Genomic DNA, 27,511 nt, shown 5'->3' with positions numbered 1-27,511 from the left:
CATGCCATAAACTTACTTGTCTTCTCTTCCTGTTGTTATCTTGATAGCGGAAGGAAACTGTGTAAGCTGCTCAACAAAGTCATATTTTCATCTCCAAGACAATTTACTACATATACATCTTCCTCCCCGTTCAGAGCACCCTCCACCCCTCCTCCTCCTGCCGCTTCTCTTCGCCCGGAGCGCCACCCCAGACAATCTCGCCCATGTGCGTCTCCTCCCAGGGGACCGCGCGAAATCTGCTCCTGGAGGAAACTTTATCGAAGCAATTTGTTTTCAAGATAGACCATTACAAATGACTGTCAGGGGACCTCATGTAGTTTTGCGGAGACAGACACGCCACTCGCTCTGACAGATTGTCCTCTGAGGTGAAAACAGGCTGGAGGGAAGCACGAATCTATCTTCCCTTACCTCTTTTATTTTTTGTCTTCAACCGAGGAAAGAAAATGTGATGACTGGAGATCCACGTGTGAGGATAAAAAAGGGAAGTTGTTCAGATAAATCTCTCACAGTCGCCATGTTGTAAGGTTATGGTCCACTTTCTTAAAATCTTTCTGACTCTCATAAGAAGTGTTTTCAATATCCACACCTGGTCGTTTTCATGGTTGTTATTCACGTTGTTCATGCATTTTTTTGTTTATTTGTTTATATATTTCTTTTTAATTATGAACATCCGAATAATTTCCACTAGCGCCTGTTAAAAGTAATCGAAATAAGACGATGAAGTGTTTGGCAATGCGGTTCTGTAGTTTGTAGTCTTTATTAATAAGTGTTTATATATCAATGTTTTCTTCTTTGTTTCTCAGGTTTGTTTGAAGTTACTGCTCGGGATATTAAATCTGGTTCATATATACATTCCTCTTGACTCATCTAAGTAGAAGTCCCTGTTGTTTCGTTTTTTAGTTATTACGTATCAAAACTCCCCCCATATTTTCCAAATTTCTCTGTGACTGTTCAGTTTTGTCACTGTTATCTCTCTCTCTCTCTCTCTCTCTCTCTCTCTCTCTCTCTCTCTCTCTCTCTCTCTCTCTCTCTCTCTCTCTCTATCTATCTATCTATCTATCTATCTATCTATCTATCTATCTTAATACCTTTTCTCTCAGTTATCTCTCCCCTGAAAATGTAAGTTTCCATGTCTCTAGTCGTTTTCTTCTTTATTCTAATCCTCTCTCCTTTCCACTTGACCCTCTCCCCTCCCGTCTCCTTCACTCTTCATCTCCATTCTGACCGCCCTCCCTCTGCCCTCCCTGCTCCTCCCTCCCTCAGTCTCACCTCCTCTCCCCCTTCATCATCTCGACGCTCTCCTTTTATCATCCGACAAATCTGAGCAGCGAGCGACTTGTTACCGCCGCCACTGTGACGCTCCTAGGGGCCGCGCGCCGCCCGTCACCCGCCTCGCGCTGGGGCCATCAATCCTGCCCCAGCCACCACGCCACCCCGCCCACCCGCTCGCCCACACCCCGGGGCCTCGTGCTGGAGTTGTGCAAGCTGAAGAGACCCCGGGGTGTGCCCGAGGACGCAGAAATCGAAGAATATTGAGAAGAGTTGCTGCGTTATTGGTTTGTCAGTTTGCGTGTGATTTTTTTTTAGGTTATCGCGGTTATCATTCCCTTTAGGTTGTCTTCACTGGTGGGAGCCGGATGTTCCTGGATGGTGATAATGAGGCGAGGATCGATGGAGAAGGTGATGATATGTAGCTCGGTGTTCTGTAACCTGGTGCGCCATATTTCCTGAGCCAAGGAGGAGCTGACGGTCAGGTTGGACGGTCATCTGTCGTGTGGTGGAGCGAGGCCGGGGCGTCCTGGCGTTCTCCCCTTCGACAGTTATTTATTGTTGTCCCCGGCCACTTGCGCTTAACGGGCTCACAAATGGTCCGCGGAGTATATTTCTTCTTCGTCCCGGATATCGATATTGAGCTTCGTAATGACAGTTTTAAGAGGTTAGACCCCTTCCCTCAAACACACACCGGAGATTATATATATATATATATATATATATATATATATATATATATATATATATATATATATATATATATATATATATATATATATATATATATATATATATATATATATAAATGAATAAATAAATAAATAAATGATAAATAAATAAACAAGTAAATAAATAAACTAATAAAAAATAAGCAATTATATATATATATATATATATATATATATATATATATATATATATATATATATATATATATATATATATATATATATATATATATATATATATATATATATATATATATATATATATATATATATATATATATATATATATATATATATATATATATATATATATATATATATATATAATTGCTTATTCTTTATTAGTTTATTTATTTACTTGTTTATTTATTTATTATTCATTCATTTATTTATTTAGTTTTTATTTATTTATATATTTAGAGAGAGAGAGAGAGAGAGAGAGAGAGAGAGAGAGAGAGAGAGAGAGAGAGAGAGAGAGAGAGAGTTTATTTATTTAGTATTTATTCATTTATTTATTTATTTTTTTATTTATTTATATATTTAGAGAGAGAGAGAGAGAAAGACAGACACAGACTGACAGACAGAGAGGCACACAGACAGACAATTAACATAACAGACAAACAGACAGACAATGTACATAACCATACTCCTATGTAAGGCTGCCGCTGCTCAACAAGAGACTTCCCACAACTTCCTTTATTTTAATGACGCACTATACTGTTCCAATCTTCGCCAAGCTCTGCCTTCGAACTCTCCAGTCTCACCGCTCCACATCCTGTTTGGCTGCCCCCAGTTCCACCCTCTCTTCCTCAGTGTTCAGGCTGCCAGTCTTGTGCTCCATCTGTTATAAACTCTTCCGTCCTCTTGTCCTGCTCATCCGTGATTTACTTCTGTTTTTATATTTCTATGATGTCTTTTCTTTTGGCTAATTTACTTACTCCCGTTGATTCTCTTCTGTCTCAAAAGTTATCAAGACTCTGCTCGCTGCCCCTCTTGCTGGGTCACGCCTCGGATCCAGAGGTCACGGCGGAAGGCACGTGCTGGTCATAAACCTTGGCTTACAAGATTGCCGGATGAGAATGTCTGTGTGAGGCTTTGTTCGGCAGATGCTTCGTTGCCTCTGCTGGTTTTCATGACCTTCACTTCGCTCTAGTTCAGAGTTTTACATTCAGCTTCCACAAAGATTATTTGTTCAAAGATGACGGCGTTGCTTTGAGCTTTAACTGAAAGACACTAAATACCAATGCTTGTCCTTTACTGACGTTCGAAATCTTGTCAAAAAAATGTTTCCAAGGACACAGAAGAAAAAAAGCAGGTTAATTTTGGCTTTGTAAGATACGAAACTATTTAAGAGACTGATACAAAAAGTAGTGAAAAATTGTGTAGGCGATTGTAGAAACATTTAAAGAATCAGAATTTTCCAATGAGGTCAGTAATGATTTGTTGCAACTCACTTTTCTCTGATCGTGATGACTATATCTGCAAATGTTAATCATAGTACATCGTCTTAATATTTTTCCGTCTATGTTGTTTCTTCAGTCTCTCAGTAGAACCTTCTGCTGACATTTTTTTTTTTTTTGTCTTCTCAATTGCAGTTTCCTTGTTGACTTTGCACGATCTTATGTCATATGATGCGTGATATACTGTTTGAAAAGGAAATATGGAGACGTGATACATTCATTAATTCATTATCAAAGTGCTTAATGAGGAAACGGTCTCTTATATTCATTAGTTAAATGCTTATATTTCTCTTGGGCTGCTGCTGCTGTTAAGGGGTCACCACAGTGGATCACTGTCTCCATCTTACTCTGTCTTGAGTCTTCCGTTACACCAGTCATCCGAATGGCTTCCTTCAATGCATCCATAAACCTTCTCTTTGGTCTTCCCTCTGCCCCCTCCCTCCCCCAATACCTGGTGGGTCCATCTCTTTCATCAATCATGTACTCTTCATTTCTACTCTGGACATGGCCAAGTCACCTCATTCTCGCCTCTCGAGCTTTGTTCCCAAACCGACCTGCCTGGTTTGTTCATGTCTATTTTTTCAGCCTGGTAAAATGTTTGCATGTAATTTACAAAAGCCAACCCAAGTTGAAGTGTATGCTATATTCAGTATGTAAATAATTTATAGTTGACTTTCCCTTGAAAATCCTCTCTCTCTTGGTTGATTAAACTCCAGATGGTTGAGTTGGTAACAATGTTGAAGATTTCCTCCGTTTAATGGCAACTGATAGCAGATGATGATTATTTTTTAGTCTCCTTTTATTTTGAAGCAGTATTATTATTGTGTTGATCTATGATTCAGGAGGCCTCCCTGCTCTCCTTGTGTATGCATTGCCAAACGTAATTGAGTTAATCTGTTATGATCCTCCATCCCAGCGTCTTTCAAAACACTCACAAATAACGTCCTCGACTCCGGGACTGTATCCTCAAACGTTTCAACGTATCATGTATCTTCATTCTTATTCACAGGCTCCCAGTGGCGGATATTACAGTGTTCTAGTGATAGTCTAACAAAGATTTTGTATCATACATAGGAAAAAAAAACTAATGAGAACACTGCTAATCATCTTTGATTCTTTTAAAAAGTTTTATGAGAGAACAAAACGTTTTTAAGGACAAAGAATAATTCGTCTGCTGTCACTCTTTGTATTTATTAACTGCCGTCATAATTTCCTAGAGTGACTGGAATGTCTGTCAAATATTTCAGCATTTCATGATTCTATTCGTTCATTCACCAGTATTATTACTCTCTCAAGATCCTTTGTTTGTTATTTAGAGTCAGCTCTCATCCATTGTTTTGTAGATTCTTCTTTTTTGCGAGTCACCCAAGCTTCATCTCTCATCCACCCAATGTAGCACAGTATGACGTATAATAGCACCAATGTAGTCAATACAGTCGTGGCTCATCATCATTATTTCAATCAGTCACGAGTCGTTACTTCGTCCACAGTGTAGGAAAAGAGGAAGGAAGGAGGGAAGTGAAGAAAAAGAAAACAATGGTGGCCGTCTCAGCACATATTAAGCAGGACGAGCGCTATAAACCCGGCAGGCAGCACCGCGGTAGCTCCCCTCACAGCACGCCAGTAGCGCCCCTCACAGCATACTTGACAGCACCCCCACCACTCAGCCTTACCCTCCAGTCCACTCAGCATCCCTTCTCCATCACTTCTTCCCTTCAAACGTTCATCCTCACTACACATCGGAGCATCGTCCCTTTTCCTCGTCCTTTTGTCCATCTACCATCCTTTCTTCATCACCTCTTCCTTCCAAACCTTCCTCACTACACTAGAGCATCATCCCCTCTTCTCCTTATCCTCTTCTCTACCCACCATCCCTTCTTTATCACTTCCTTCCTCCAAATCTTCATCCTCACCACACTTCACAGCATCATCCCTTCTTCTTATTTTCTTTACCCAACATCCCTTCTTCATTCCTTCGCAACCCTCAGTCTCACATCTCCCTCATCTCCCTCGTATTTACAGTACACACATTCTTGCAGGACGTATCTTTCTTTACAGCGCATCTAGACCCATTCAGCATCCAGCACAGCCCTTCCCCGCGTCCCAGCGTCCCTCCCCTGGTTGTGGCTATGGGTAAAAGTGACATAATGGGGAGGCATGGGTCTGCTCAGTCTCGCGCCACATACATATCGAATTATAGCGGCTTACTGAGAATATGTCATGAATTGCAGATCAGCAGGGAAAGCCATGGATCATTTAGGCAACGATTTGGCTCAGTTTATTGTCGATTTATTCATGAGAGGACGGAGAATGAGGAGGAAGAGAGCGAGGAGGTGGAAGACGAGAGAAGGACGAGGAGGAGGAAGAGAGTGAAGGAGAGGAAGGGTAGGAGAAAATGGAAGAAAATGAAGGGGAAAAAATGAGGTTTAGTGTGGGGTGAAGAACGAGGCTTGTCTGGCAGAAACAGGGACTGCGTATGCACCGATGCTGCTCAAGAAGATTGAAGCTGTTAGAAATTCATAATAGCTGAATATTTAAGAACACGGGAATAGAAAAGGAAGAAAGGGAAAATTGAGATAGAATTACAATTGTGCGTCTCGTCCCACTTCCTTCGCGTATTTATTTGTTTATTCATGTACTTATTTATTCATTTATTCATTTGCTTCATCATCGTCTTAGCAGCTTCCAGTTCTTCTCCCTCAGCGTTATATTATAAACATTTCACCACAAGGATATGGAAAATCTATACTTTTTTTTTCAGATTTACACAAACATTAAGGCTAAAAGTTTTCGAAAGTCTAGTCTATAAGCACGCAAGGATGCCTCAATCCAGCAGCATCTTAGTAAGTTTCGGTGATTTTGTATTCGAGCCGCTGAAGCACATGTAGACTGGGATGCTTGAAACGAGATACTGAAACTGAATACGATGCAACGAAATTTACACATCCTTACGTATATATTGCAAGACCTACATTTCGTTTTTCACTAGTTAGTTTATAATTCTCATCCTCCATGCTGTGAAACTTTTTTTTTTCCTCAGCATCGTTTTCATTCCTTCATATTTTCATTTTCCTCCTTTCTCTTTTTTTTTATCCCTTTCCATATCTTCACTTTTTTCCTGTTAATATAGTTTTATATCCTCTCTTTCAAAGTCTTTTTTTTTTTCTTTCTCTCTGTATTTGATTCCTTTTTATTATTGTTATTATTGCAAATTTTATATACGTGCATTTGTTGTTGTTGTTGTTGCCGTTGTTGGTGTTGTTGTGGCTCTTCATTTTCAATCATTTTCAGCATCACCATCGTTATTATCTCCAACACATCCCCCCCCCCCTCTCTCTCTCTCTCTCTCTCTCTGTCTCTCTCTCTCTCTCTCTCTCTCTCTCTCTCTCTCTCTCTCTCTCTCTCTCTCTCTCTCTCTCTGCATAATCTCTCTGTGTCCCTCTCTCCCTCCGTCCCTTCGCCACCACAACCTCTCCTTGTCCTTTACCTCATCTCCATCTTCTCTGAAACCATTCCTCTACTAACTTGCCTTTGCACCACACACATCCTGCTTTCCCTCCCTCCCTCCCTCTCTCTCACACCCTCTTCCTCTCCCTCTCTCCCTTCCTCCCTTCCATTCCCCGTCGCAAAACAGTCCGACATGAATAACCAAACAATATGTGAATTTGTGTACCATGCTTACACTTCGCATTTATTGTCCCCACAAACATGGGCTCGCGCAAGGCTTTCTCCCGCCCGGCTGGCCACAACAGGAGGCGCCTAGATATATTGGTGTGTTGTAATGCAGTGACTGGAGGGCGGTGTGAGCGGGCGGGCAGACAAGGCAAGGCAGGCGAGTGCGGAAGGGAGAACTGGCGGGAAAGGGATTGGGTAAGGGGAAGAAAGAAGGGAAGGAGGCTGAGAAGTAGGAGTACTGGGTCACGAAGGCTGAGAAGACACAGAAGGGAGAGGGGAGAAAAGAGAAGAAGAGTTGAGTGAAGAAGTGTGTGTGAGTGGGGGGGGGTGGCCGGGTTTAAGGGAGGAGAGAAAATAAATGAATTCATGGAGGTACGTGTAATAAAAGAGGGATTTTGTGAAGACAAACGCTTGTGTGGATAGACAAATATTGAAGGTGATGATCTGAGGAGTAAGCTCTGCAATTCTGTTTTTATTCCATATCACTTCCCCCCCCCCTTTGTTTGTTCCTATTGTCATTTAGTGCGTTGTCCTCTTTCCTCCAATACTGTTTTTTTTTTTTCCTTTTCCTTTCTCTTATCCTCTTCCTCGTTCTGTTTCCTCTCCTCTTTCTCTTATCCTTCTCTTGGTTCCCTTTTCTATCTCCTAAGCTCTTATCCTTCTTTCTTTTCTTCTTTCTCTTATCCTTCTGTACCTTCCTTTTCCTCTTTCTCCTCTCCTTTCTCCTCTCCCCTCTCTCCATGCCTGGCCGCCGCCTCATCCCCACCACCACCACCACCACCACCACCGTCCTCATGCATGCAAATCTGGGAGGCATCAGACCACAATCTCGTGGAGTTTCCCAGTCAGATAGAGAGTTCGGCTTTATTCGAAATCGCTCCGGAATGAGAACACTCCCGCGCTGTTTAGCATTCGCCTGTGCGGGTCAGGGCGAGAGAATAAGCCTCGTGTTGCAGGAGGCATCGTCCGCGTTAAAGGTTTTCCTGTATCTCGTTAAAGGTTGCATTTACGAGACCTGAAATTTGGCGACCGTCAGGAGGCGTGAGGCTGCGTCCCTACTTCCCCGGCAGGCAAATATATTTCTGCCTTTACCAGTTGGGTCAAACTTGGTGGAGCTGGTTTTGCGGCCTCTGACCTGCACGCCCGCCACTGGAATTTTAAATCTGTGGGGCGTCTGGGTGCAGTGTGGTGTGGGACGCTGAATAATGTGTGCCTATATGTAGTGCGTTATGTGTATGCTGTTTTTTTTTTTTTTTTATGTAGTGCGCTGTGTACTGTATGGCATGTTGTGCTGTTTACTATATGTGGCTCATTGTATATGTACATATATGTAATGCATTGTACCGTTTACTGTACGTCGTGCTTTGTGTACTACATGTATTTGCCGTGCTTTTAACGTATGGATGCTGTAACTACGTACTGTGCTGGTGACCGTATTGATATATTTCTGCCTCAAGTGTATTTGCTGTGGTGTGCATGGTGTGCGCAGTGAGGCATGTGCGATGTTACTCGGTGATTTGGTGATGCGTAAGCAATGTGCCTCACCAAGACTAGACCTTTAATTCTTTAGTCATTCCAATAGTGACCACAGGCAACTAATTTCTATAATGTAATTAATCTTTTATGTTTAATCCTTCACACTTCTGTGCAAAGATTTTTCTTCTTAATGCACTGCGAGTTTTCCAGCGTGACAAAGGAATGCCTCGTGTTTGGTTTGTGCTCGGTGTCCTGTCCTAGTTTTCTTCAAGGAACTTTAATGACTTTGGTTTCTCGTTTGCCTACAGTCAGTCACTTGAAGCGCGAGCACGAGTAGGCTGCAGTGTGGGCTTGCAATGCCGGTGACTAACACACACACACACACACACACACACACACACACACACACACACACACGAGAGCATTACCTGCCAGAGGTGACCAGGCAAGGCGAGGCGTGCTAACAGGGCCTCAGCATCAGTATTCCCTGCCGGCAACCCCTCCCGTCCCAGCCCCGGTACCGTCCCCGCCTGCACCCCGCAATCAGGGACGCGTGGCTGCAAATCCTGACGCTGCCTGTTTGTCAGTCTTGCCCGAGGCCACGCGGGCCGGCCACCTCCCCTCGCTGACCGCCGAGGCTCCCGCTCCCTGCGTGTTTGGGTGCTTCTTGTCGCTGCGATTTATGTTATGTGGGAAGCTCTTACGCGTATTCATGTGTTTGACTTGTTCTTTACTGACTTGCTTTTATACTGGCTTACTCATTTTGTCTGACTCACTTGGTTCAGTTAGTTGCTGGATCCTACTTTACGTGAGGCAGGAAGATAAACACTTGTGGATTTTGTACGGAATTACGTGTGTGTGTGTGTGTGTGTGTGTGGTGGGGGAAGTATTAGTCTAACTCGCATCTGCCGTTGATGTTGAAGTTTTGAGAGAAAACAACAGCATTGCTAAAGCTTAATTGGCCCACCAGTCACGGTATTTCCGTTGGATTTAGTATGATTAATACATCAATACGTTAATCAACACGTGCCATTAATGTATACAAACAGTGAGTGTGTGAGTAACATGTTTGCGATATAGATACAAGTATGTTCTTCATTTACAAAATTCGGTTTTCCTGACGCATCGTGTTCAGCCAAGTTTATTTTCCTGCATCAAGACTAGTCCCTCCAGCCTCTTCCTCCTGACGACGATCAGCTAACCCTATTTTCGCGGTTAATTATTCCCCAGGAAGGCTCCCCCATCAGGCAGCCGCAGCCACACGCCCTCAGCCACGCAACCTCCCCGCTAACCACCTATCCAAAAGGCAGTCTCATAAACACTCACGCTCCTGCTTACTACGCAGTTCTGTAGCTTAAGTCTTGCATGACTTTTTCATTCGAGGCAAGTGACTTTGTCTTTTGTGTAATGAGAAAACATATTCCCTGGAAAACTATTAGACATACCATGGCGATGCTTTCATGCGTTCCATTTTGCATTAGGTATAAATTATATTAGTTGTTTATGAATTATAATATGAATTCATTTTCTCCTTCAGTATGTTATTGTACCTTTCCATTACGTAGGTTATATCCGCAAAACACACACACACACACACACACACACACACACACACACACACACACACACCCTTGTCACTTGGCGGGCTGAGGTTCGCACCCTGCTCAGATCTCGAAGGTTTCCTTTGACCAGCGAGGAGTTACTTTTTCCCTGGGGCGAGAGGGTGAGGCGTGCGGCGAGTGAAAGATCTCAGCATTATCCTTAGAACGGACTATAATTATGAGCTTTGAACTTTCTCTGGGAGTGTAGTAAGAGCCGATAACGAGTCCACACACACACACACACACACACACACACACACACACACACACACACACACACACACGTATCTTTTCAAGCTTCTCTGAGTGCGTAGCGAGGAAGAAGCGAGGCTGAGGGTCTTTTCCCCAAGCCCTCCCTGTCGACGTGATTTACTGGCAGTCTCCGGCCCTATGGTGGCGCTGATTATTAAAACGCTTACACCGCCAGCGCCGAGGAGGGCAGGACGAGGGTGGGCGGGCCGGGAGACAGTGTGGCCGGTCACTCCGACACACTCAGACGCTTTATCTCGGGGCAAAATGACCGTTTCTCCTTGGCTCACGACGTGGGAAGGGAAGGGAGGACGAAGAGGAAGCCGAAAAGAGGGGATGAAGAATATGACTGTAGGAAGATGAAGCGAGGGGTAAAAAGCAGAAGGGAGGGAGTGAAATAGATGGTTGAAGAGAGGAGGAATTAATTACGAAGTGAGAGCAAGGTGCTAGTGGGAAGTGAAGAAAGTGGCTTTGAGAGGTTGGGGACGAAGGTGTTAGTGGAGTTAGAACGCGGTGATAAAGACGCGAACCTTAAGACTACTGGGAAAATGTTCTGCGAGAGGATTAAGAAAGGATGAGAGAAAATGGGATGATGTCGGAGAAAACGAGGATGCTACAAGAGACGAGAGTGTGCACGAGTAAATTTTTCTTTCCTATATGAATGCAATTTCTGCATGTAGAAATGGAGAAAAAAGGTACTTAAAGGATAAAAAGATTACATTGTTCTCTTGTTTCTCAGTAGAAATATGAGCTATATCACCTAAATGACAAATCAGCGTTTTATACGTCATCACAAATGTCAGAATGAATTAAAAAATCGACAGTCTTAGTGTATGCAAAAATATATAAATTCCTCCATGAATTCAACCATTTATTCAGACTATAGATACTAATAAATCACACCATTGCTAAAGAAATACGTGAAGGAAACATGAAGCCAAGAATCAATATTTCACTATATCGAGAATGGTTACAGTGAAGCATATATTTCCATAATGAAGAAATAAGGTACTTTTACACTTCAAAGCTCAAACGACGCTTCACGTCTCTCCTTCTCTCGCTCTTCCAGGCAAAAAGTTAATCTGGTGACAGTAAGCAGCATCACGGGGCGAGAAATCAGGAGGACGGTGTTCGACTCTTGACCAGCAGGGGCACAGGAAACGCAGGTAACAGTGCAGGTGTTTATTCACAGAAGGTGTGAACAGAAGGCTGGAGGTAGGTGATCTCTCGGCGCCAGGCCGCGCACTTCCACTTAACACTTATGACTGAAGCCTAGCTCGTTCACTCATACACGTATTCATGCCTCACACAAGTCTCGCTCATTCACTCGTTCACACAACTAGCTAACAACCACACACCTCCCCCGAGACATAAGGAAGATTCCTTATCTTTGTTATGGCTACCGTAACACATGAAACAAAGTTACAATGATTGAAGTACAGAAAACACGGTACATATACACAAAACAAACACAGCGTACAATGAACACGTACGACTGACTAATCGTAGGTGCTACGGTGCCACCGCACCTGCAGTCGTCTCGGCTCCCTACGCTGTCGGCTGCTTCGACGCTCTGGTTGCTCTCGGCCACGGTGTACCCCGTTACCCTGATGCTCCGGGCTGCCGGGATGGTGGTGTTCCTCGTGACCCTGATGCTGAAGCGCTGCACCGCCATGAGCGGTGTGCTGCTCGACAGGAAGGGGAGCAAGAGGTCTGTGTGGGCGTAGGTGTCTTCTATTACGCCACATCACGCGACCGCTGCCCATCTTGATGAGGTAGTCTCTCCTTCGCCCAACAGCCACGATGACACCCAGGCGATCCCAGAGGCCTGTCGTGTGATCTTGAACGTCGACGTGGCCACCGAGGTGCAGGAGAGGAAGAGTACGGGCGGACGCGTCGTGGCGAAGTTTCGCTTTCTTCCTCAGTCGCTCTGCCTTGGCGTCGCACTCATCAGCAGCGCGCTGCCACTGCTGAGCGTATGAGCGATGATGAGCCGGGACACAGGACCTCATAGGATGACCGAAGAGGACTTGTGCTGGTGATCGCCCTTCCGCCCTCGGAGTGTTGCGCAGTTCCAGCAACCCGCGAGCGAACGCATCCTCGTCCAGGTGTCCCTGCTGTGTGGTCGTGAGGATCAGCTTCTTCACGGACTTGACCGCTGCCTCGGCGTGACCATTGGAGCGTGGATAATGAGGTGAAGATACACGATGCTCCACCCCCCATCGAGCCAGGAAGCGCCGTACCGATGAAGAAGTGAACTGCGGTCCACCGTCAGTCCTCAGGAGAACAGGCACGCCCGTGTCGGCGAACACACCCCGAAGGACACGAACGAGCTGATCAGCCGATGCTGGACGTGAGCATGCAGACACGTGAGGCCACCCAGACAAGCGATCTACATACACGAGGTATGTACGGCCTGCTGCGTGGAAGTAGTCTGCAGAAACTGACTCAAACACCCTGCTGGGTGTGTCCGTGTCCTGCCAGAGAGGTTCGTTGGCTTGGCTTGGTAGGAGTGGACGGCATAGTGAGCATCCAGAAACGACGTTCTCAACGTCTCTGTCCATACCAGGCCAGTACACCGTTTGTCGGGCCCGTCGCTTGGTGCGCTCCATCCCCTGATGACTGTCATGGAGTCGCTCTAGTGTTTCTCGGCGGAGGCTGTGAGGAATAAGAAGCCTCGGCCCGTAAACCACCAGGTCGTCGTCTACGGCCAGCAGACTGCGCACCGGCCAGTACGTACGCAAGCGGTGATCGAGGTCGTGGCAATGATCAGGGAAGCCCTCGATGATGACGTTCTTGAGCAAGCAGTACTCCCCGTCTCTTGCTGCTGCGGCACGTACCATTTCCACAGTCTGATCCTGGAGTGGTGCTAAGCGGACGCCGTCCTCATTGGTGGCAGATAACGCTGAGATGACCGCTGAGTGGAGAGGGTCGAGGTCACCAGAAGTAGCAGCATCCTCTTCCTCCACTGGGTCCTGTACTGGAGCACGTGAGAGGGCGTCGGGCACACAGTGTGTCGATCCCTTTTGCCAGCTTGCTGTGAAAGAATACTGAGCAAGCTTCTCCCTCATGCGCTGCAGCCGCAGGTTCTCTATTTCTCCCAACAACTTGCTATTGAGGAGAGGTATCAGCGGGCGGTGGTCGAGCACTAGATCGAAGTGAGGGAGTCCTTTCAGGTAGGTGCCACATTTCCTGACTGCCCAGACGATTGCAGCCATTTCCAACTCTATTACTGCATAGCGGCTCTCTGTGTCTGTAACAAATCTTGACCCGCATTGCACCATCTTCCACTGGTCACTGTGCTTCTGCAGGAGAACGAATCCAAATCCGTGCATCCTTGAGGCGTCAGTCTGTAGCATCGTTGGTAATGATGGGTCGAAGTATGCCAAGACAGGTGGGCTGACGAGACACTGTTTCACCTTCTCAAACGCCTCTTCATGGTTAGGAGACCAGCACCAACTGTTCTTCGGGCGTAAGAGATCTCTGAGGGGTTGTGCAGCTGCAGCCACAGCAGGAGAAAAGCTTCCAAGCTGGTTTGTAAGACCCATGAATGATCGTAAGTCGGTGATGTGCTGTGGTCGTGGGAAGTCAGAGATTGCCTTAACTTTCTTTGAGTCTGTCGTGTAGCCTTGTCCAGAAACAGAGTAACCACAGTAATCTACCACTCTTTCCGCGAATGTAAACTTCTGTGGGTTGAGAGTGATGCCGTGCTGGTCACACCGCCGCACAATCTGAATGACATGGGCTAAGTGCGCACTGTAGGTGGAGTCATAGGCCAGGATGTCGTCCACGATCTTGATGGTGTTAGGTATGTCGCCGAGAGCTTGGTCTCCTCGACGGTTATACTCGTCTCCAGACGAGACGAGACCCATAACCGCTCGCCGAAACTTGTACCGACCCCAAGGTGTTATGAAGCAGGTTAAATCCTGGTCTTCTTCTCTAATGGGGACTTGAAAATACCCCATCTTGGCATCAAGAGTGGTGAACCAAACTGCTCCGGTCCCGATCGAGGCGATGGCGTCATGAGGTGAGCGCACTGGATACACGGGCCTCTTCACGTAACGGTTGAGTCGTGTCAGGTCAACACACAGCCTTACACCAGATGTCTTTTTTGGGACAGGCACGATGGGGTGGCACCATGCCGTAGGGTAGTCCACACTCTCGATGATTCCCTTGTTAAGCAGCTCTTCCAACTGGCTCTTAATTTCTTCACGCCAATTGTAAGGGATTGTACGAGATGCTGTTACGGCGAAGGGTCGAGCGTCGTCTGTCAACTCGATGGCCATGGATCCACCAGCCATTGCACGTAAACCTTCCTTTGCTTCGAAGACGCTGGGAAAGGCCTTGATCACAGCAGCAGCGTGCCCCGCACGCTGCTGTGGCGTTGGGTCGTAGGAATGAGGCCAGCTGATCACTTCTGTGGGCGTAGATAGAGGTGGCTGCGAGGCGGTCGGGTACTTGATGGAGCTGTTGCCGGTGTGCTGTTCTTCCCTGCGTAGCGGTCGGATTTGAGCCGGAAAATCTTCGGGGAGGATTCCGAGAGCGATGGAATCGTACCAGCTAAGCAGCGCCCCCTTCACCTCCTTCACCACGCTCACAACAGTCTCAGCTTCCCTGTCGCCCAGTTGCAAGTGCGACGAGAAAGTTCCTACACAGGTGAGGGGGTGATTACCGGCAGCATAAAGTCCATCACCATCAGCGGGCGCCAAGCTGGAGGGCGGGATTCCAAGGAGTGTTGCCGTGTCGAGGCCAATAACGGTCGTTTCGGCCCCAGAGTCAGGAGTCCACGTAATCTTGTCTCTTCCAGCGGGATGTGTGGCGGTAATGAGCACCTGGGGCGCAGGTCGTGCCGTCACCGTCTTTGTGTATACGCCTGATAAGAGCTGGTATACACTGGCACTGGCTCCCCGCCTCGGGCCTGCACCGCGATGAGGAGAGACAGTTGAGGAACTCCTCGAAGCTCCTCGTCGTTTCCTCACTGTCTGCTGACATACACTCGCAAAATGCCCTCTTTTCCCGCAGTTACGACACACTTTATCTATTGCCTGGCATCCCCTTTTGTCACTGCGACAATCTTTGCCACAACGATAACAGCCCGTGGGGCTTGAGCCCCCGAAACTGCCCTTCCTGTAGTTCGAGACAGCGTTCACACCATGGCTCGAAGAGTGAGAGCCGCCCCTTAGTACTGCACTACACTGGTTAGCGCTCTCTGATGCTCTGCAAATATCTATGGCGTTTTCAAGGGTGAGTTTCTTGTTTTCCAGCATGCGTTTCAGAGCCACTTCGTCTCGTGTCCCAACGACAATTCTGTCACGCAGCTGATGGTTTATGCACTGGTCGCAAAAGTCACAGAAATTGGCGATTTCCTTTACAGCACATAAAAAGTCGTCAAAACCTTCTTGCGTTTCTTGCACGCGGGAGTAGAAGTCTCTTCTATCCATGATGATGTTGCGCTGGCTTCGCAGGTACTCACACATTGCATCGAGGATGGTTCTTAACTCCGCGTCTCTCGGTAAGCTTATCCCGTAGCGAAGTGTACGGGTCCACTCGTCGTCTAGGACAGCAGCGAGTGCCGCCCTCTGCTCAGCCAGGGAGAGACAGTCTATCCTGGCGAGGGTTACGTATCCTTCAAACTTATGGCGCCACGTGTCGAACTCACGTAAAGATGCTGACGCCGTTAAGTGAGGAATGATGGTGGCGGACGTCGGGAACCTCGCGCCCTGGGTAGACGTGCTGCGGGCTGTGGTTTCGCCTTCATTGCTCGCCGTGGTGCGACTGGGAGCTTGTGTCCCCACTCTCTCCAGCAGCTGGGTTAAACGCTCCTCGCGAGCCTGACTCTGCTCCGACTGTCGCGCTAGCAGGGCAGCCAGCGCCTCCAACTGCTTCTCCATTCTGCGCCGTACCCACTGCAGCCTTGTCCTGATCCTACTCACTGCGCCATGTTCGACTCTTGACCAGCAGGGGCACAGGAAACGCAGGTAACAGTGCAGGTGTTTATTCACAGAAGGTGTGAACAGAAGGCTGGAGGTAGGTGATCTCTCGGCGCCAGGCCGCGCACTTCCACTTAACACTTATGACTGAAGCCTAGCTCGTTCACTCATACACGTATTCATGCCTCACACAAGTCTCGCTCATTCACTCGTTCACACAACTAGCTAACAACCACACAGACGGCATATCCATTACCGCCAAGGATCTGAGGCGGCGCGCGCGGCAGTCTCCCACCGCTGATCTCCAATGCAAATGCCCGTCAGGAGTGAGGCGAGGATCGTGAGGGCTGCTTGGGGGGCGGCGGTGAGGGGGGTCTTACGTATGCTAATTCACTTCTTTGTCAAAATTATGCTGTCGTTACTCTGCAGGGCGATGACTCCTCCCACGCTGCCTTTGTGTGTGTGGCCGGACATATTTCTCCTCCGCGTAGCATCCTCTCCCCCGCCCGCCAGCCCTCACTCCCCGTCGCCGTTCATGCTGTAGTATATCTGGGTTTATTTACGGCCATGGAGGTGAATATCATTCCTCGGGTGAAGCCACGAGGAAGGTGGGTGAAGTAGATAACCGCGCAGGCATCGTGAGATTACTTAGCTTGCCGAGGTGGTGTAAATCATGGCGCTCTCTCTCTCTCTCTCTCTCTCTCTCTCTCTCTCTCTCTCTCTCTCTCTCTCTCTCTCTCTCTCTCTCTCTCTCTCTCTCTTCCTCTTCCTCCTCCTCCTTCTCCTCTTCCTCCTCCTCCTTCTCCTCTTCCTCTTCTTCCTCCTCCTCCTCCTCCTCCTCCTCCTCCTCCTCCTCCTCCTCCTTCCTTCCTCCTTCTCCTCTTCCTCTTCTTCCTCCTTCTTTTCCTCCTCTTCCTCCTCCTTCTCCTCCTCCTCCTCCTCCTCCTCCTCCTCCTCCTCCTCCTTCCTTCCTCCTGCCGGCCTCCAAGACAGTGTGTGCCCCACGCGTGGCCGAGTCCTGTAATCTGTGAGGCATGGTGGGTCTCCAGCGTGGTCTGCCAGGAGGGTGGTAAAAAAAGAAGGAACACTACTGCAGACGTGTCCAGAGAGGAGGCAGTGAAGCGTGTGAGCCGCGGTGCGAGTAGGCGAACATGGTACTGAGATTTTGTCTTGTACGGTTCACAAAAACTATAAATAAACTGGAAGATAATAAATGGGTAAGTGAATCCTAAATAAATGAGTACGTGAATACTAGATATCTGATCTTTTTATCTCTTTCTCTTAAACACTTTTTTTTTTCAGTAACAGAATGTGATAGACACGATTCGACAATGTTACAATACGTATTGCTAAAACTCCAGAGAACTGCGTAATTAGGTCACTCATTAGACAAAAACTAGTTCGTCAATCTTTACTCAATTTTTTTCGCTTCACCACCAGAGGGATCTCGACAAATAGATGTGATACAGAAATTTTATAATATTTCAGTACAACTACAGATAAATGCATACGACACTAACAAAACAAAACAAGCTGGTTAATCTTTCTCTCAAGTCTCGTCCTCCCTCACCACCACCGCCAGAGGGATCCCGGTGCCCACCATTGAGGCTGGCGGGTTAGGTACTTCTGAGCCGTCCTCCGCCGTTACCATGAGCCCTGGGTGAGCCGGGCCATTGTTGCCGCCCTCCCACACGCGGGAACGAGCCCCACCAGAGAGTTTCTGTCCCTGAAGGAGGCATTATGAATTCAATGAAGGTTTTAGAGGATCGTAATCCCGCACGAGCAGATTACTAGCGGTATATAGATCTGCCATAAAAACCTGCTGCTGATGACGCCGCGAGTTTTGATGGCCTGGAGTCGTGGCCCGAGAGTTATTGACCCTCGCACGCCCACACCTTTTTCAGCTCCATATTTTTTGTTGTAAACGCATTAGTATTCAATTAATTTCCCAGATCCCTTTTACTGGTGCCGTTTGGAGGGAAAAATAGAATGATGGACTAAATCATTTGAAGTATCTGTAAGGATAACATCACTAATTGAGTCCTTATAATATTGACCACCATTACCATGCAACCACCGCCATAACAACTCTTATTGCCTCCATCAAACTCTGCCACCACTGCTATATACACAACTACCTGTATCCTCACCACCATTACTGTCATATATTCATCCCCCACCACCTCCACCACCATCACCACCACCACCATCATAACCCTTACTACATCCATCCAACCCCACCATCTTTAATATCATTACTACACAACACACACCTTCATCTTAAACACCATTACTAATATATCCCTATTTCCACCATTACCACCATACATGCATCCACCACCACCACCATCACCAGCACCGTCACCACCACCACCACGGGGCTCACAAGAGAAGCAGCTGTGCAGTATAATACAAAACCGATTGCATATTGTTGCTAAATTACAGATGGGATAATAAAAAATGGCTTAACACTCCACTTTGGCGGTGTTTGTCGCTGAGCCATTTAGACTAACAAGAGCGCTTTTTTGGGCCCACGACACAAATCCCTCGGCCGCGATTCCACCTGCCCTGAAGCTCGAAAAACACTTCAGAATTAAATCTGCTTTTACGCGGCGAGGCAGCGCGGATCGTGGTTTAGCGGCCACGGCGAGGCGCGGTAATGGAGGTGATGCCGCTGGTGTTGACGCCGGGGTGCGCTGCGTGTCCTTTCCTCCCACTTCACACCAATCCCTCAGCATTTTCATGGTGTTGCAGGCTTCACTGTGCTAACCTTTCACTCCCTCTCCTCCTCTTACCTCCCCGACCCGCCCCTCACTCCCCATCCCTCTCCCTAACCTTACCCCTCTCTCACCCCTCGTCCACACTGCACTAACTTTTCACCCCTGCCCTCACCTCCCCTCACCCTAACCTTACCCCTCCCTCACCCCTCGTTTTCACTATGCTAACCTTTCACCCATCCCCTCCCTTCACTCCTCACCCCTCACCCTTTCCGCACCCCTCATCCCTGGATTCCTCATCTCTCCCCCCTCCCTTCAACCTTCACCTTTTTCCTTCACCCATCACCCTTACCTTCACTTCTCTAAAACCACAACTTTCGCATCCCCCCCCCCCACTTCTCTCACCCTTTCTCTCTCCCCTCTCACTTCGTTCCTTTCCGTGTCGTGCCTTGCCTCTCCCCTCACCCCTGACTGTGCCGGCCTCGCTGCAACTGTGCCAAACGGGGAGCCTCCTGGACCATATCAGCAGTGCCTTGACCAGTACATGTTAAAGGGACTAATAGGAAAAAAATATCCAAGGGAAAATATTCAAAGGAAACACGTGCAGAGGAGAAAATGTCTAGGGGAGAATATGTCGTAAGGGGAGGGGGAGCGTGTCCAAGGGGAATAAGTGTGCCTCACCACCTCAGGGTTGGAAATACGTGATCCTTTTCTATTGAGCTTCTCTGGAATACTAGACTGTTTTTAGCGCGATGATGCATAATCGCCGCCTCCACTGTCACCTCTCCTGTTACCCCCTCCGTTCTTATTGATTAACACAGCTAACATTGTCTTATTCTCTCTATTATTGTTTAACACAATTCGCCATAGCCACCCTTAAATCTACTTTTCAACAACAACAACAACAACAACAATAATAACTGCTGCTGCTGCTACTACTATTACTACTACTACTACTACTACTACTACTACTACTACTACTACTACTACTACTACTACTACTACTACTACTACTTATGTTTCTTCTTACTACCACAAAACACTACAACAAACATACTACTACGTATGCAAAATAACATAAAAAACAACCACAGACACCACCACCACCGTTACCACCACCACAACAACAACAAGAGCCACACCTGCACCACCACCACCACCACCACCACCGCCGCCAGACGCAGGGGCTTTGTCGGCCGGTGTAGCCAAACGGAACGATTCAATAATTGCGGCGCGCGGGTTTATGGCCGCATGACCGGTCTTTTGCCGTATTTGTGGAGTCAATCCCGAAATATTGGGTTGTTTTTGATTGTGTGCGCGTGTACCTCCGGCTCAGCTCGGATCGTATGATGGAATTTTCCACTCAGGTTAATCTCTAGTAAATAACTGAAGCTAACTGATTGCTACGGAGATTAAAGGGGAATGAATATGTTGGACAGTCTCTTCCTTTTTGCATATGCAGCCACCGGGAGGCGAGGCGGTGCTGTCTTGGCCCCGCGCACCTCAGGACTCCGGGACACGTGTTTTTTGTCACCTCCATGATTTTGAGAGTGAAAAAAAAAGTAACATTTCAATTCATGACTCGGACACTTTGTTCTGTCCCTTTCATGGCCAGTGGTAGATAAGGACACCAACTTATAAAAGACACAGCGTCGTCATTTACGAAATCCAACGAGACAATTATCGGTATTTTACTTTTTATCTAATTCTATCATTTTCTTACCTTCATCATAAAAAGAATTTCGCCGCGCGTTTTCGCACTGCTATTTCATGTTATCGCGGCTCCAGTAAATGATGTAATTAAACCAACCTTCTTGAACAATGTTATGAAATATGAGGACTGGAGCTGCTTCTTGCTGAGGTGTGTTGGCTGTGGAGGGAAAGCACAGTTTGCGTGATGTGTAATAAGCGTAATGCTGTATAGGATTAAAAGTGTCGCCGCCATGAATATGTTGTTCGAAAAATTAAGGCGATTATAGTATGCATTTTTTTTTCTGTGGGTGTGTGTGTGTGTGTGTGTGTGAAGTAAGCGGGAATAGTGACTGATCATTTGACAACATGTATGTAAACAACTGTTATTTTTTTCCTTTTATCTTTATCAAAAAACTTAATTCATGATTAGTTATTGTGTTTCCTGTCTGTCCTATAGATTGTTTCACCTCCTCAGAATAATGGAAGAGTCAGTCGTTGTTTTCTCTGTCTCCTGTGTCTAGAATCGTGAGGTTGTGTTGGTGAGGGACTGAGGCCGCTGCACGACCGCCTACACACAGCCCTGATCTGGCCAGCCATCCAGCATTAACTTCCCATTCAACAGACACATGTAGTGATCCGAACACTCACAACACTCACGCATTCCCCGCATCTCACAAACACGCTTAATCCTTTAGCTGCTAATAACATTTTTCTTTTAGTAATCCTGGGCAATTTAAACTGCGTACTCAAAAATGAAATTATATGCGCTAAAGACCTTGACTAAACATTCTTTCAACTGGTTTGTCATGAGTGTTACCTTTCATCATAAATCTAAATAACACAAAATCATTCCATATAGCTGAGGACATACCATGTTAGTTAAAGAGATAAACTGTATAGCAAATGTGAGTCTTCAAAAATTAAGTCAACGCCAACAGCTCACCGCGGGCTGACTGACGGGACAGCGCGGCTTGGTGTGGGTGTGGTGAACGTGTGTCATGTCCCAGGCCTCAGGAGGATCCCCGGGATGAATGAATACCGATGGCTGCTTCATTAAGGTGTCATAACGGAGCCGAATAAGAAAGACGTCCGTGGGGGAGGCGCGTCTAGGCTCATGTCAGTCCTGATGGTGATGGGCGTCTCCTTAACGTGTCTGTGCTGGTTCCTCGCCTCCTGCCGGCACGCGGGACACTGCCGATGTAATGTGAACCGTGAAGCAAAAGTGAAGGAGGAACACATGTAAATATGGGTCTGTATTATATAGTTTATACTCTCATCCCCACCATTCTCTCTCTCTCTCTCTCTCTCTCTCTCTCTCTCTCTCTCTCTCTCTCTCTCTCTCTCTCTCTCTCTCTCTCTCTCTCTCTCTCTCTCTCTCTCTCTGTATATATATATATATATATATATATATATATATATATATATATATATATATATATAAATATATATATATATATATATATATATATATATATATATATATATATATATATATATATATATATATATATATATATATATATATATATATATATATATATATATATATATATATATATATATATAAAGAGCAGGCTTTTAGTGCGGTATCCTGCATTCCCTCCCTCGTCCCGCAGGAGATTAATGCCGCCCCAAAGCTGGTTGTGCACTCGGCGGACTTTGAAGACCACAAATGCTTGCAGTGGCCTGGAGGGCGGCGCGGCGGCGGGAGTGGCGCGTGTGGATGGCCACGGGATTAACGAGAGGCGGGAAATATTTGACACGATTCTGGTTCTTACCCCAGCCAGTAATGGAGGGCGTGGTGCTGTTGTTGTTGTTGCTGCGGATGCTGTTTGGCTGGAGGCTGCTGTTTACGCTGTTTTTGCTATTGCAGGTTGTGTGGGCAGTGTTGTGGTGTTTATCTTGTAAATGTTTGTTTTGACCGTTCTGTTGAAAATAACATAACACACACACACACACACACACACGCACGCACACGCACACACACGCACACACACACACACACACACACACACACACACACACACACACACACACACACACACAGTTCACTGGTAACATCTTTTCCTGTCACTTAGCTGGCTGAGGTTCGCGTCCTGTTCATGATGTGTAAGCTTTCTCTGATGAGTGAAGAGTTTATGTCCTCCTTCAGCAAGACGGTTTGTGTGTGATGTGTGGTGTGTGATGCGTGGTGTGTGAGAGGGCTCTGCCTTCACCATAAGTCGAGAATTTTGAGAGTTCTAAGCGTTCTATGGGAAGGTATAACATACGTGGTGGAAAATCGCAATAAAGTATCCCCCCCCACACACACACACACAGAAAGAGAGAGAGAGAGAGAGAGAGAGAGAGAGAGAGAGAGAGAGAGAGAGAGAGAGAGAGAGAGAGAGAGAGAGAGAGAGAGAGAGAGAGAGAGAGAGCACAACACACCCAATGCAACACAACCACCCAACTCGCAAACTATCTTTAAACACAATATAAGCAACACACACACACACACACACACACACACACACACACACACACACACACACACACACACACACACACACACACACACACACACACACACAAAACACCTCACCCTCGTCACCTACCACCCAGCCAGCCAGCCAGCCAACCTTCCTCCCTCTAACCATGTCCTACCCAGTCCCACCCAGTCACCACCCAGTCCCTCCCTTTCTCCCTACCACAGTTTGTCTCATCCGAGATTCCAATCTACATAGCAACGCCTGGAGTCGTTCCTCCATAAACTCCGCTGTGAAATCCGCGAATCTCATCAGGACTGTAATATGAGTGTGGGATCAGCAAGGCTCAGCGGTCCTCATATGGCGCGTTTCCCAGATCTCGGAGCCGCCTCATGTCAACAGACGAGAGGGCCGCGAGTGAGTAACGGGAGTGAGCAAGTGAGCGTGTGAGAGAGAGTGGCAGACAGCAGCGTGTGGGAGAGAAAAGACACACACGCTGGATTCGGGGAAGAAGGAAGGATGAGATGTGTTAGGCGGCAAGCAGGAGAAAGGGGAATGGAAGGGAAGGACTTAGAAAAGAAGAGGAAAGGGGAAGAGAATGATTGAGGAGATGAAGAAACAGCAGAAGATGATAGTTAAAGGTAGGAGAGAATGGGAACTGAGGGGAAAACAGATTAAGGGATAAAGACGTAAAATTGAGAAATAAGAAAATATTTGTGAGGAAGAGAAAAAGCAGAGAAAGATTATGGAAATAAAGAATACAGAAGGAAAGGGAAGGTAGAAAGCAAAAGGAGTGAAGGAGAAAAAAGATTGCAGAGGAAAGGCGAAGAACTAAGAAAGTATGTTGAAAAAGAGAGGAGGAAAGAAAGATTAAGAGGATGAAGGAGAAACAGGAGAAATGGGTGAGACGGGAAGCAAGAGGATTGAGTGAACAAACGGTGTGAAGGGAAAAAACAAAAAACTGAATAAGGAAGCTGAAAAGAAGAGAAATACTATAAGAAGAAGGAAAAAGAGGAAATAAGGGGAAGATGAGAATCAGGAGAGGAGTACAGGGAGAAAAATTAATGGAGGGAAAAGACGAATAACGAAACAAGGAATTCCAAAAGAGAGAAGAAGGAAAGAATGGTTGAATGGATGAGAGAGAAACGCAAGAAAATAACGGAAGGTGGAGGAGAAATTGAAAGTGAAGAGAGGGAAGGCAGGAGGAGAGAGGAATGGAGTTGATGGATGGAAATGGATAGTGAAGATATACTTACTTTGGGAGGGAAGAGAGGTACAATGGAAAAATGGGAAGAAGAATGTAGTAGTAGTAGTAGTAGTAGCAGTAGTAGTAGTAGTAGTAGTAGTAGATAATTGTGTTTTATTTATTTATTAGTAGTAGTAGTAGTAGCAATAGTAATAAATAATTGTGTTTTATTTATTTATTTGTTCATTTATTTTTCTTATTTTATTAATTTATTTTGTTTACTTTATTCTGCTTATTTATTTATTCTAGCATTTACCTATTATTATTATTACTATTATATTTTTTTTACTGTTATTATTATTGCTATCATTATTGTATACTTATTTATTTATAACCTATTTTATTCATTCATTTTTCGCTGTCACCTAATAACAATCAATGGTGAGCAAGATAAAATGACAGAAGCATTATTTTTCATTAGTAATCATCATTGACACTTGTTATAGCTATCCCAGACTGGCGCTGCCTCATTTGACTGTCCACATAACGCCTCCCAGACCAGTCAACCTGTGCTTTCTTCCATCCCTTTCAGGCGATGCTGGTGGGAGGCGCAACACACTCGAGAGAGCACCTATGGAAGGATTACCCGGCGTATCTCTCGCCAGGGCGGAGTCACAGTCAGAAATCTGCTAACCTCCCACTTTCCTTTCCATTAAGTTTATCGTTTTCTCTCAATCTTAAGTCCTCTGATCTGCTAGCAATCTCCCTATAAAACCTGAATGGTGTGAGAGTTTAAGGAGATCAGGGTGGCACTCAAGACTGAGGCAAAATGCAAAACGTAGTTGAAGTGAATAGGGAAGGTTATTCAACTTCTGACCGCGCCAGTACCGCCTCACAGCAGCAGCGAGGATGGCGTCTCTGAAAGTAAGGGTAGATTGGCTATGTCACGCTTGCAATAACAACCCTTTGACTGTTAATGATAATATGGGATACTGGCTACTCATTTGGGTAACTTTATTATTCACTAATTGTAAAACTAGACACTATAAGATTTGAATAACTCGAACACTCATATTGTTGCCACCTGGGTCTTTCGAAATCATATTCTGAACCTGCTCTGCAACATTTTATCAAGACTGATTAAGGAGAAATAATGAGACTCAAAAGGCTAATTATGTTAATGTTTCAACTATTTATTTATTTACTCTATTTTTCTATTAATCTAATTCTTTACTTATTGTATTTATTTTTACTTTACTTTGTTCATTTATTTATATATTTATGTATTTATTTGTTTATTTATTTATTTATTAACTTATTCATTTATCTTTTTTTTTCCGTTTGTGGAAAGGAATTATATTTAACTGCAGATACCCGTGAGAGGCAACAGCGGTGCTTAGTACTGAGTGGTAAGGAGAGCACATTTTTACAAGAAAGATGTTATATATATATATATATATATATATATATATATATATATAATGTTTTTTTTTCTTTACTTATTCATTTAATTTTGCGAATTCATCCCCCTTTTATCAAACACACATGCAAGACAACAAATACTTCACGGTGATGTTGAAATGAAGTAGGCCTGCCCACCTTCCCCTTCACGCAACATTAGCTCATATGTTTTACGAGTATGTCAAAAACATTGAGGTCACCTTCGTGGTTCAGTGATGCAGTATTCAGATGTTTTAACATTATTAGTTGTAGAGTGCATTTGTAATAGTTTGTGTTTAAGTGAAAAAGAAAATGGTTCTTTGTGCATACTGAAAACTTATAAATAAATGGATAACTAAAGAATATTTCTATTAAACTTCATTGCTACAAGAAAAGAATATTTAAATCCGTTTTCGTTCAAATAAGTTGTATGCTCATTAGTTTCCGCTAAAATAAATATATATTGTCGCTTTTCGATTGTATTTATAATGAAAAAATATGTTAATGGAGCAAAGAACTTTCAGGATGGTGTTAACAAGGTCTAGAAAAATAAGTAAAAAGACGGAAACTCAAAGTTCCTTGGGGTGGTCCTGTCAGGAGTATCCACAGTAGAATTCCTTTTCTTACTCTGACTTCTGCGTGTTCTGCCGTTACCATCATTATCTGCAAGTCTTCCTTCAATGCATCCATCCTCTTTGGTCTTCCTCTCTTCCCGTGGATCCCTCTACCCACACACTCCTCATCTCTCCTCTGCAGAAATCTCGCATCTCTTCCTAGCATGTTATAATGATGTTGACAATCTACTTACAATATCTCATACAAGCACAAGTTATGTTTTAATTAAATCATGACAACATTTATTTCAAACTGCCACACGCTGCTGTAAGAAACGCCTATACCCTATGGCCATAGTGTAAAAGAGGAAGAAGGGAGCCTCTTGATAGCCAGCACAGAGAGAAAGAGCCTAAAAGAGTTTTGAAAGACAACAGTATTAATTTGACTAAATAAAGATTAGTTTAGTCCGTCCTCCATCACTGTGCTCTATGTTCGATCACCTTCGGTCCTGGCAACCGTTGTCGTGGCGACGGTTGCCGGGACGCCGACGCCACCGCACCAGAAAACCATTTACAGACATTAACGGAAAAACAGAACTCTTCCGCGACTTGCTGACATCACATCACACAATCACCTCCTGCTGATGTAAGGGTAACGGCGATAAGCGTGCAGGTGTGTGCCACTACTTGTAGTTGTTTGACCTTATGTTATCTGAGCGGCGCGTGTTTATCTGGTTTATCAGTGATGTGTGCTGAGTATACTTGAGTGTGTACATTGTGTATTACTTGACCAGGGGCGGCTGGAAGAAAAAAACTTTTCATGCGCTGCCTGTAGATCCATAAGGCTGATTATATATATATATATATATATATATATATATATATATATATATATATATATATATATATATATATATATATATATATATATATATATATATATATATATATATATATATATATATATATATATATATATATATATATATATATATATATATATATATATATATATATATATATATATATATATATATATATATATATATATATATATATATATATA

General features: G+C 45.2%; 1 protein-coding gene across 5 annotated transcripts in view; it reads left to right on the top strand.

The window, feature by feature from the left end:
* The window catches only part of LOC135113990 (coiled-coil domain-containing protein 170-like), a 73,777-nt gene that overhangs the window by 32,760 nt on the left and 13,506 nt on the right, over window positions 1–27,511 (top strand). Inside the window, exons 1-3 of one of the 5 annotated variants that reach the window (XM_064029579.1) lie at window positions 22,461–22,673; window positions 23,493–23,682; window positions 25,044–25,375. The exons of 1 other annotated variant lie outside the window; for it this stretch is intronic. The gene's annotated coding sequence lies outside the window, so the exon portion shown is untranslated. Of the gene's footprint in view, window positions 1–22,460; window positions 22,674–23,492; window positions 23,683–25,043; window positions 25,376–26,533; window positions 27,119–27,511 lie in introns of those variants that run through there. 3 more of the 5 variants (XM_064029571.1, XM_064029589.1, XM_064029595.1) reach the window with 3 other exon arrangements.

This window comes from Scylla paramamosain, chromosome 2 (assembly GCF_035594125.1).
Source record: "Scylla paramamosain isolate STU-SP2022 chromosome 2, ASM3559412v1, whole genome shotgun sequence".
NCBI lineage: Eukaryota > Metazoa > Arthropoda > Malacostraca > Decapoda > Portunidae > Scylla > Scylla paramamosain.
The sequence above is the reverse complement of the archived record's forward strand: the minus strand, read 5'-3'. Positions and strand labels throughout refer to the sequence as shown.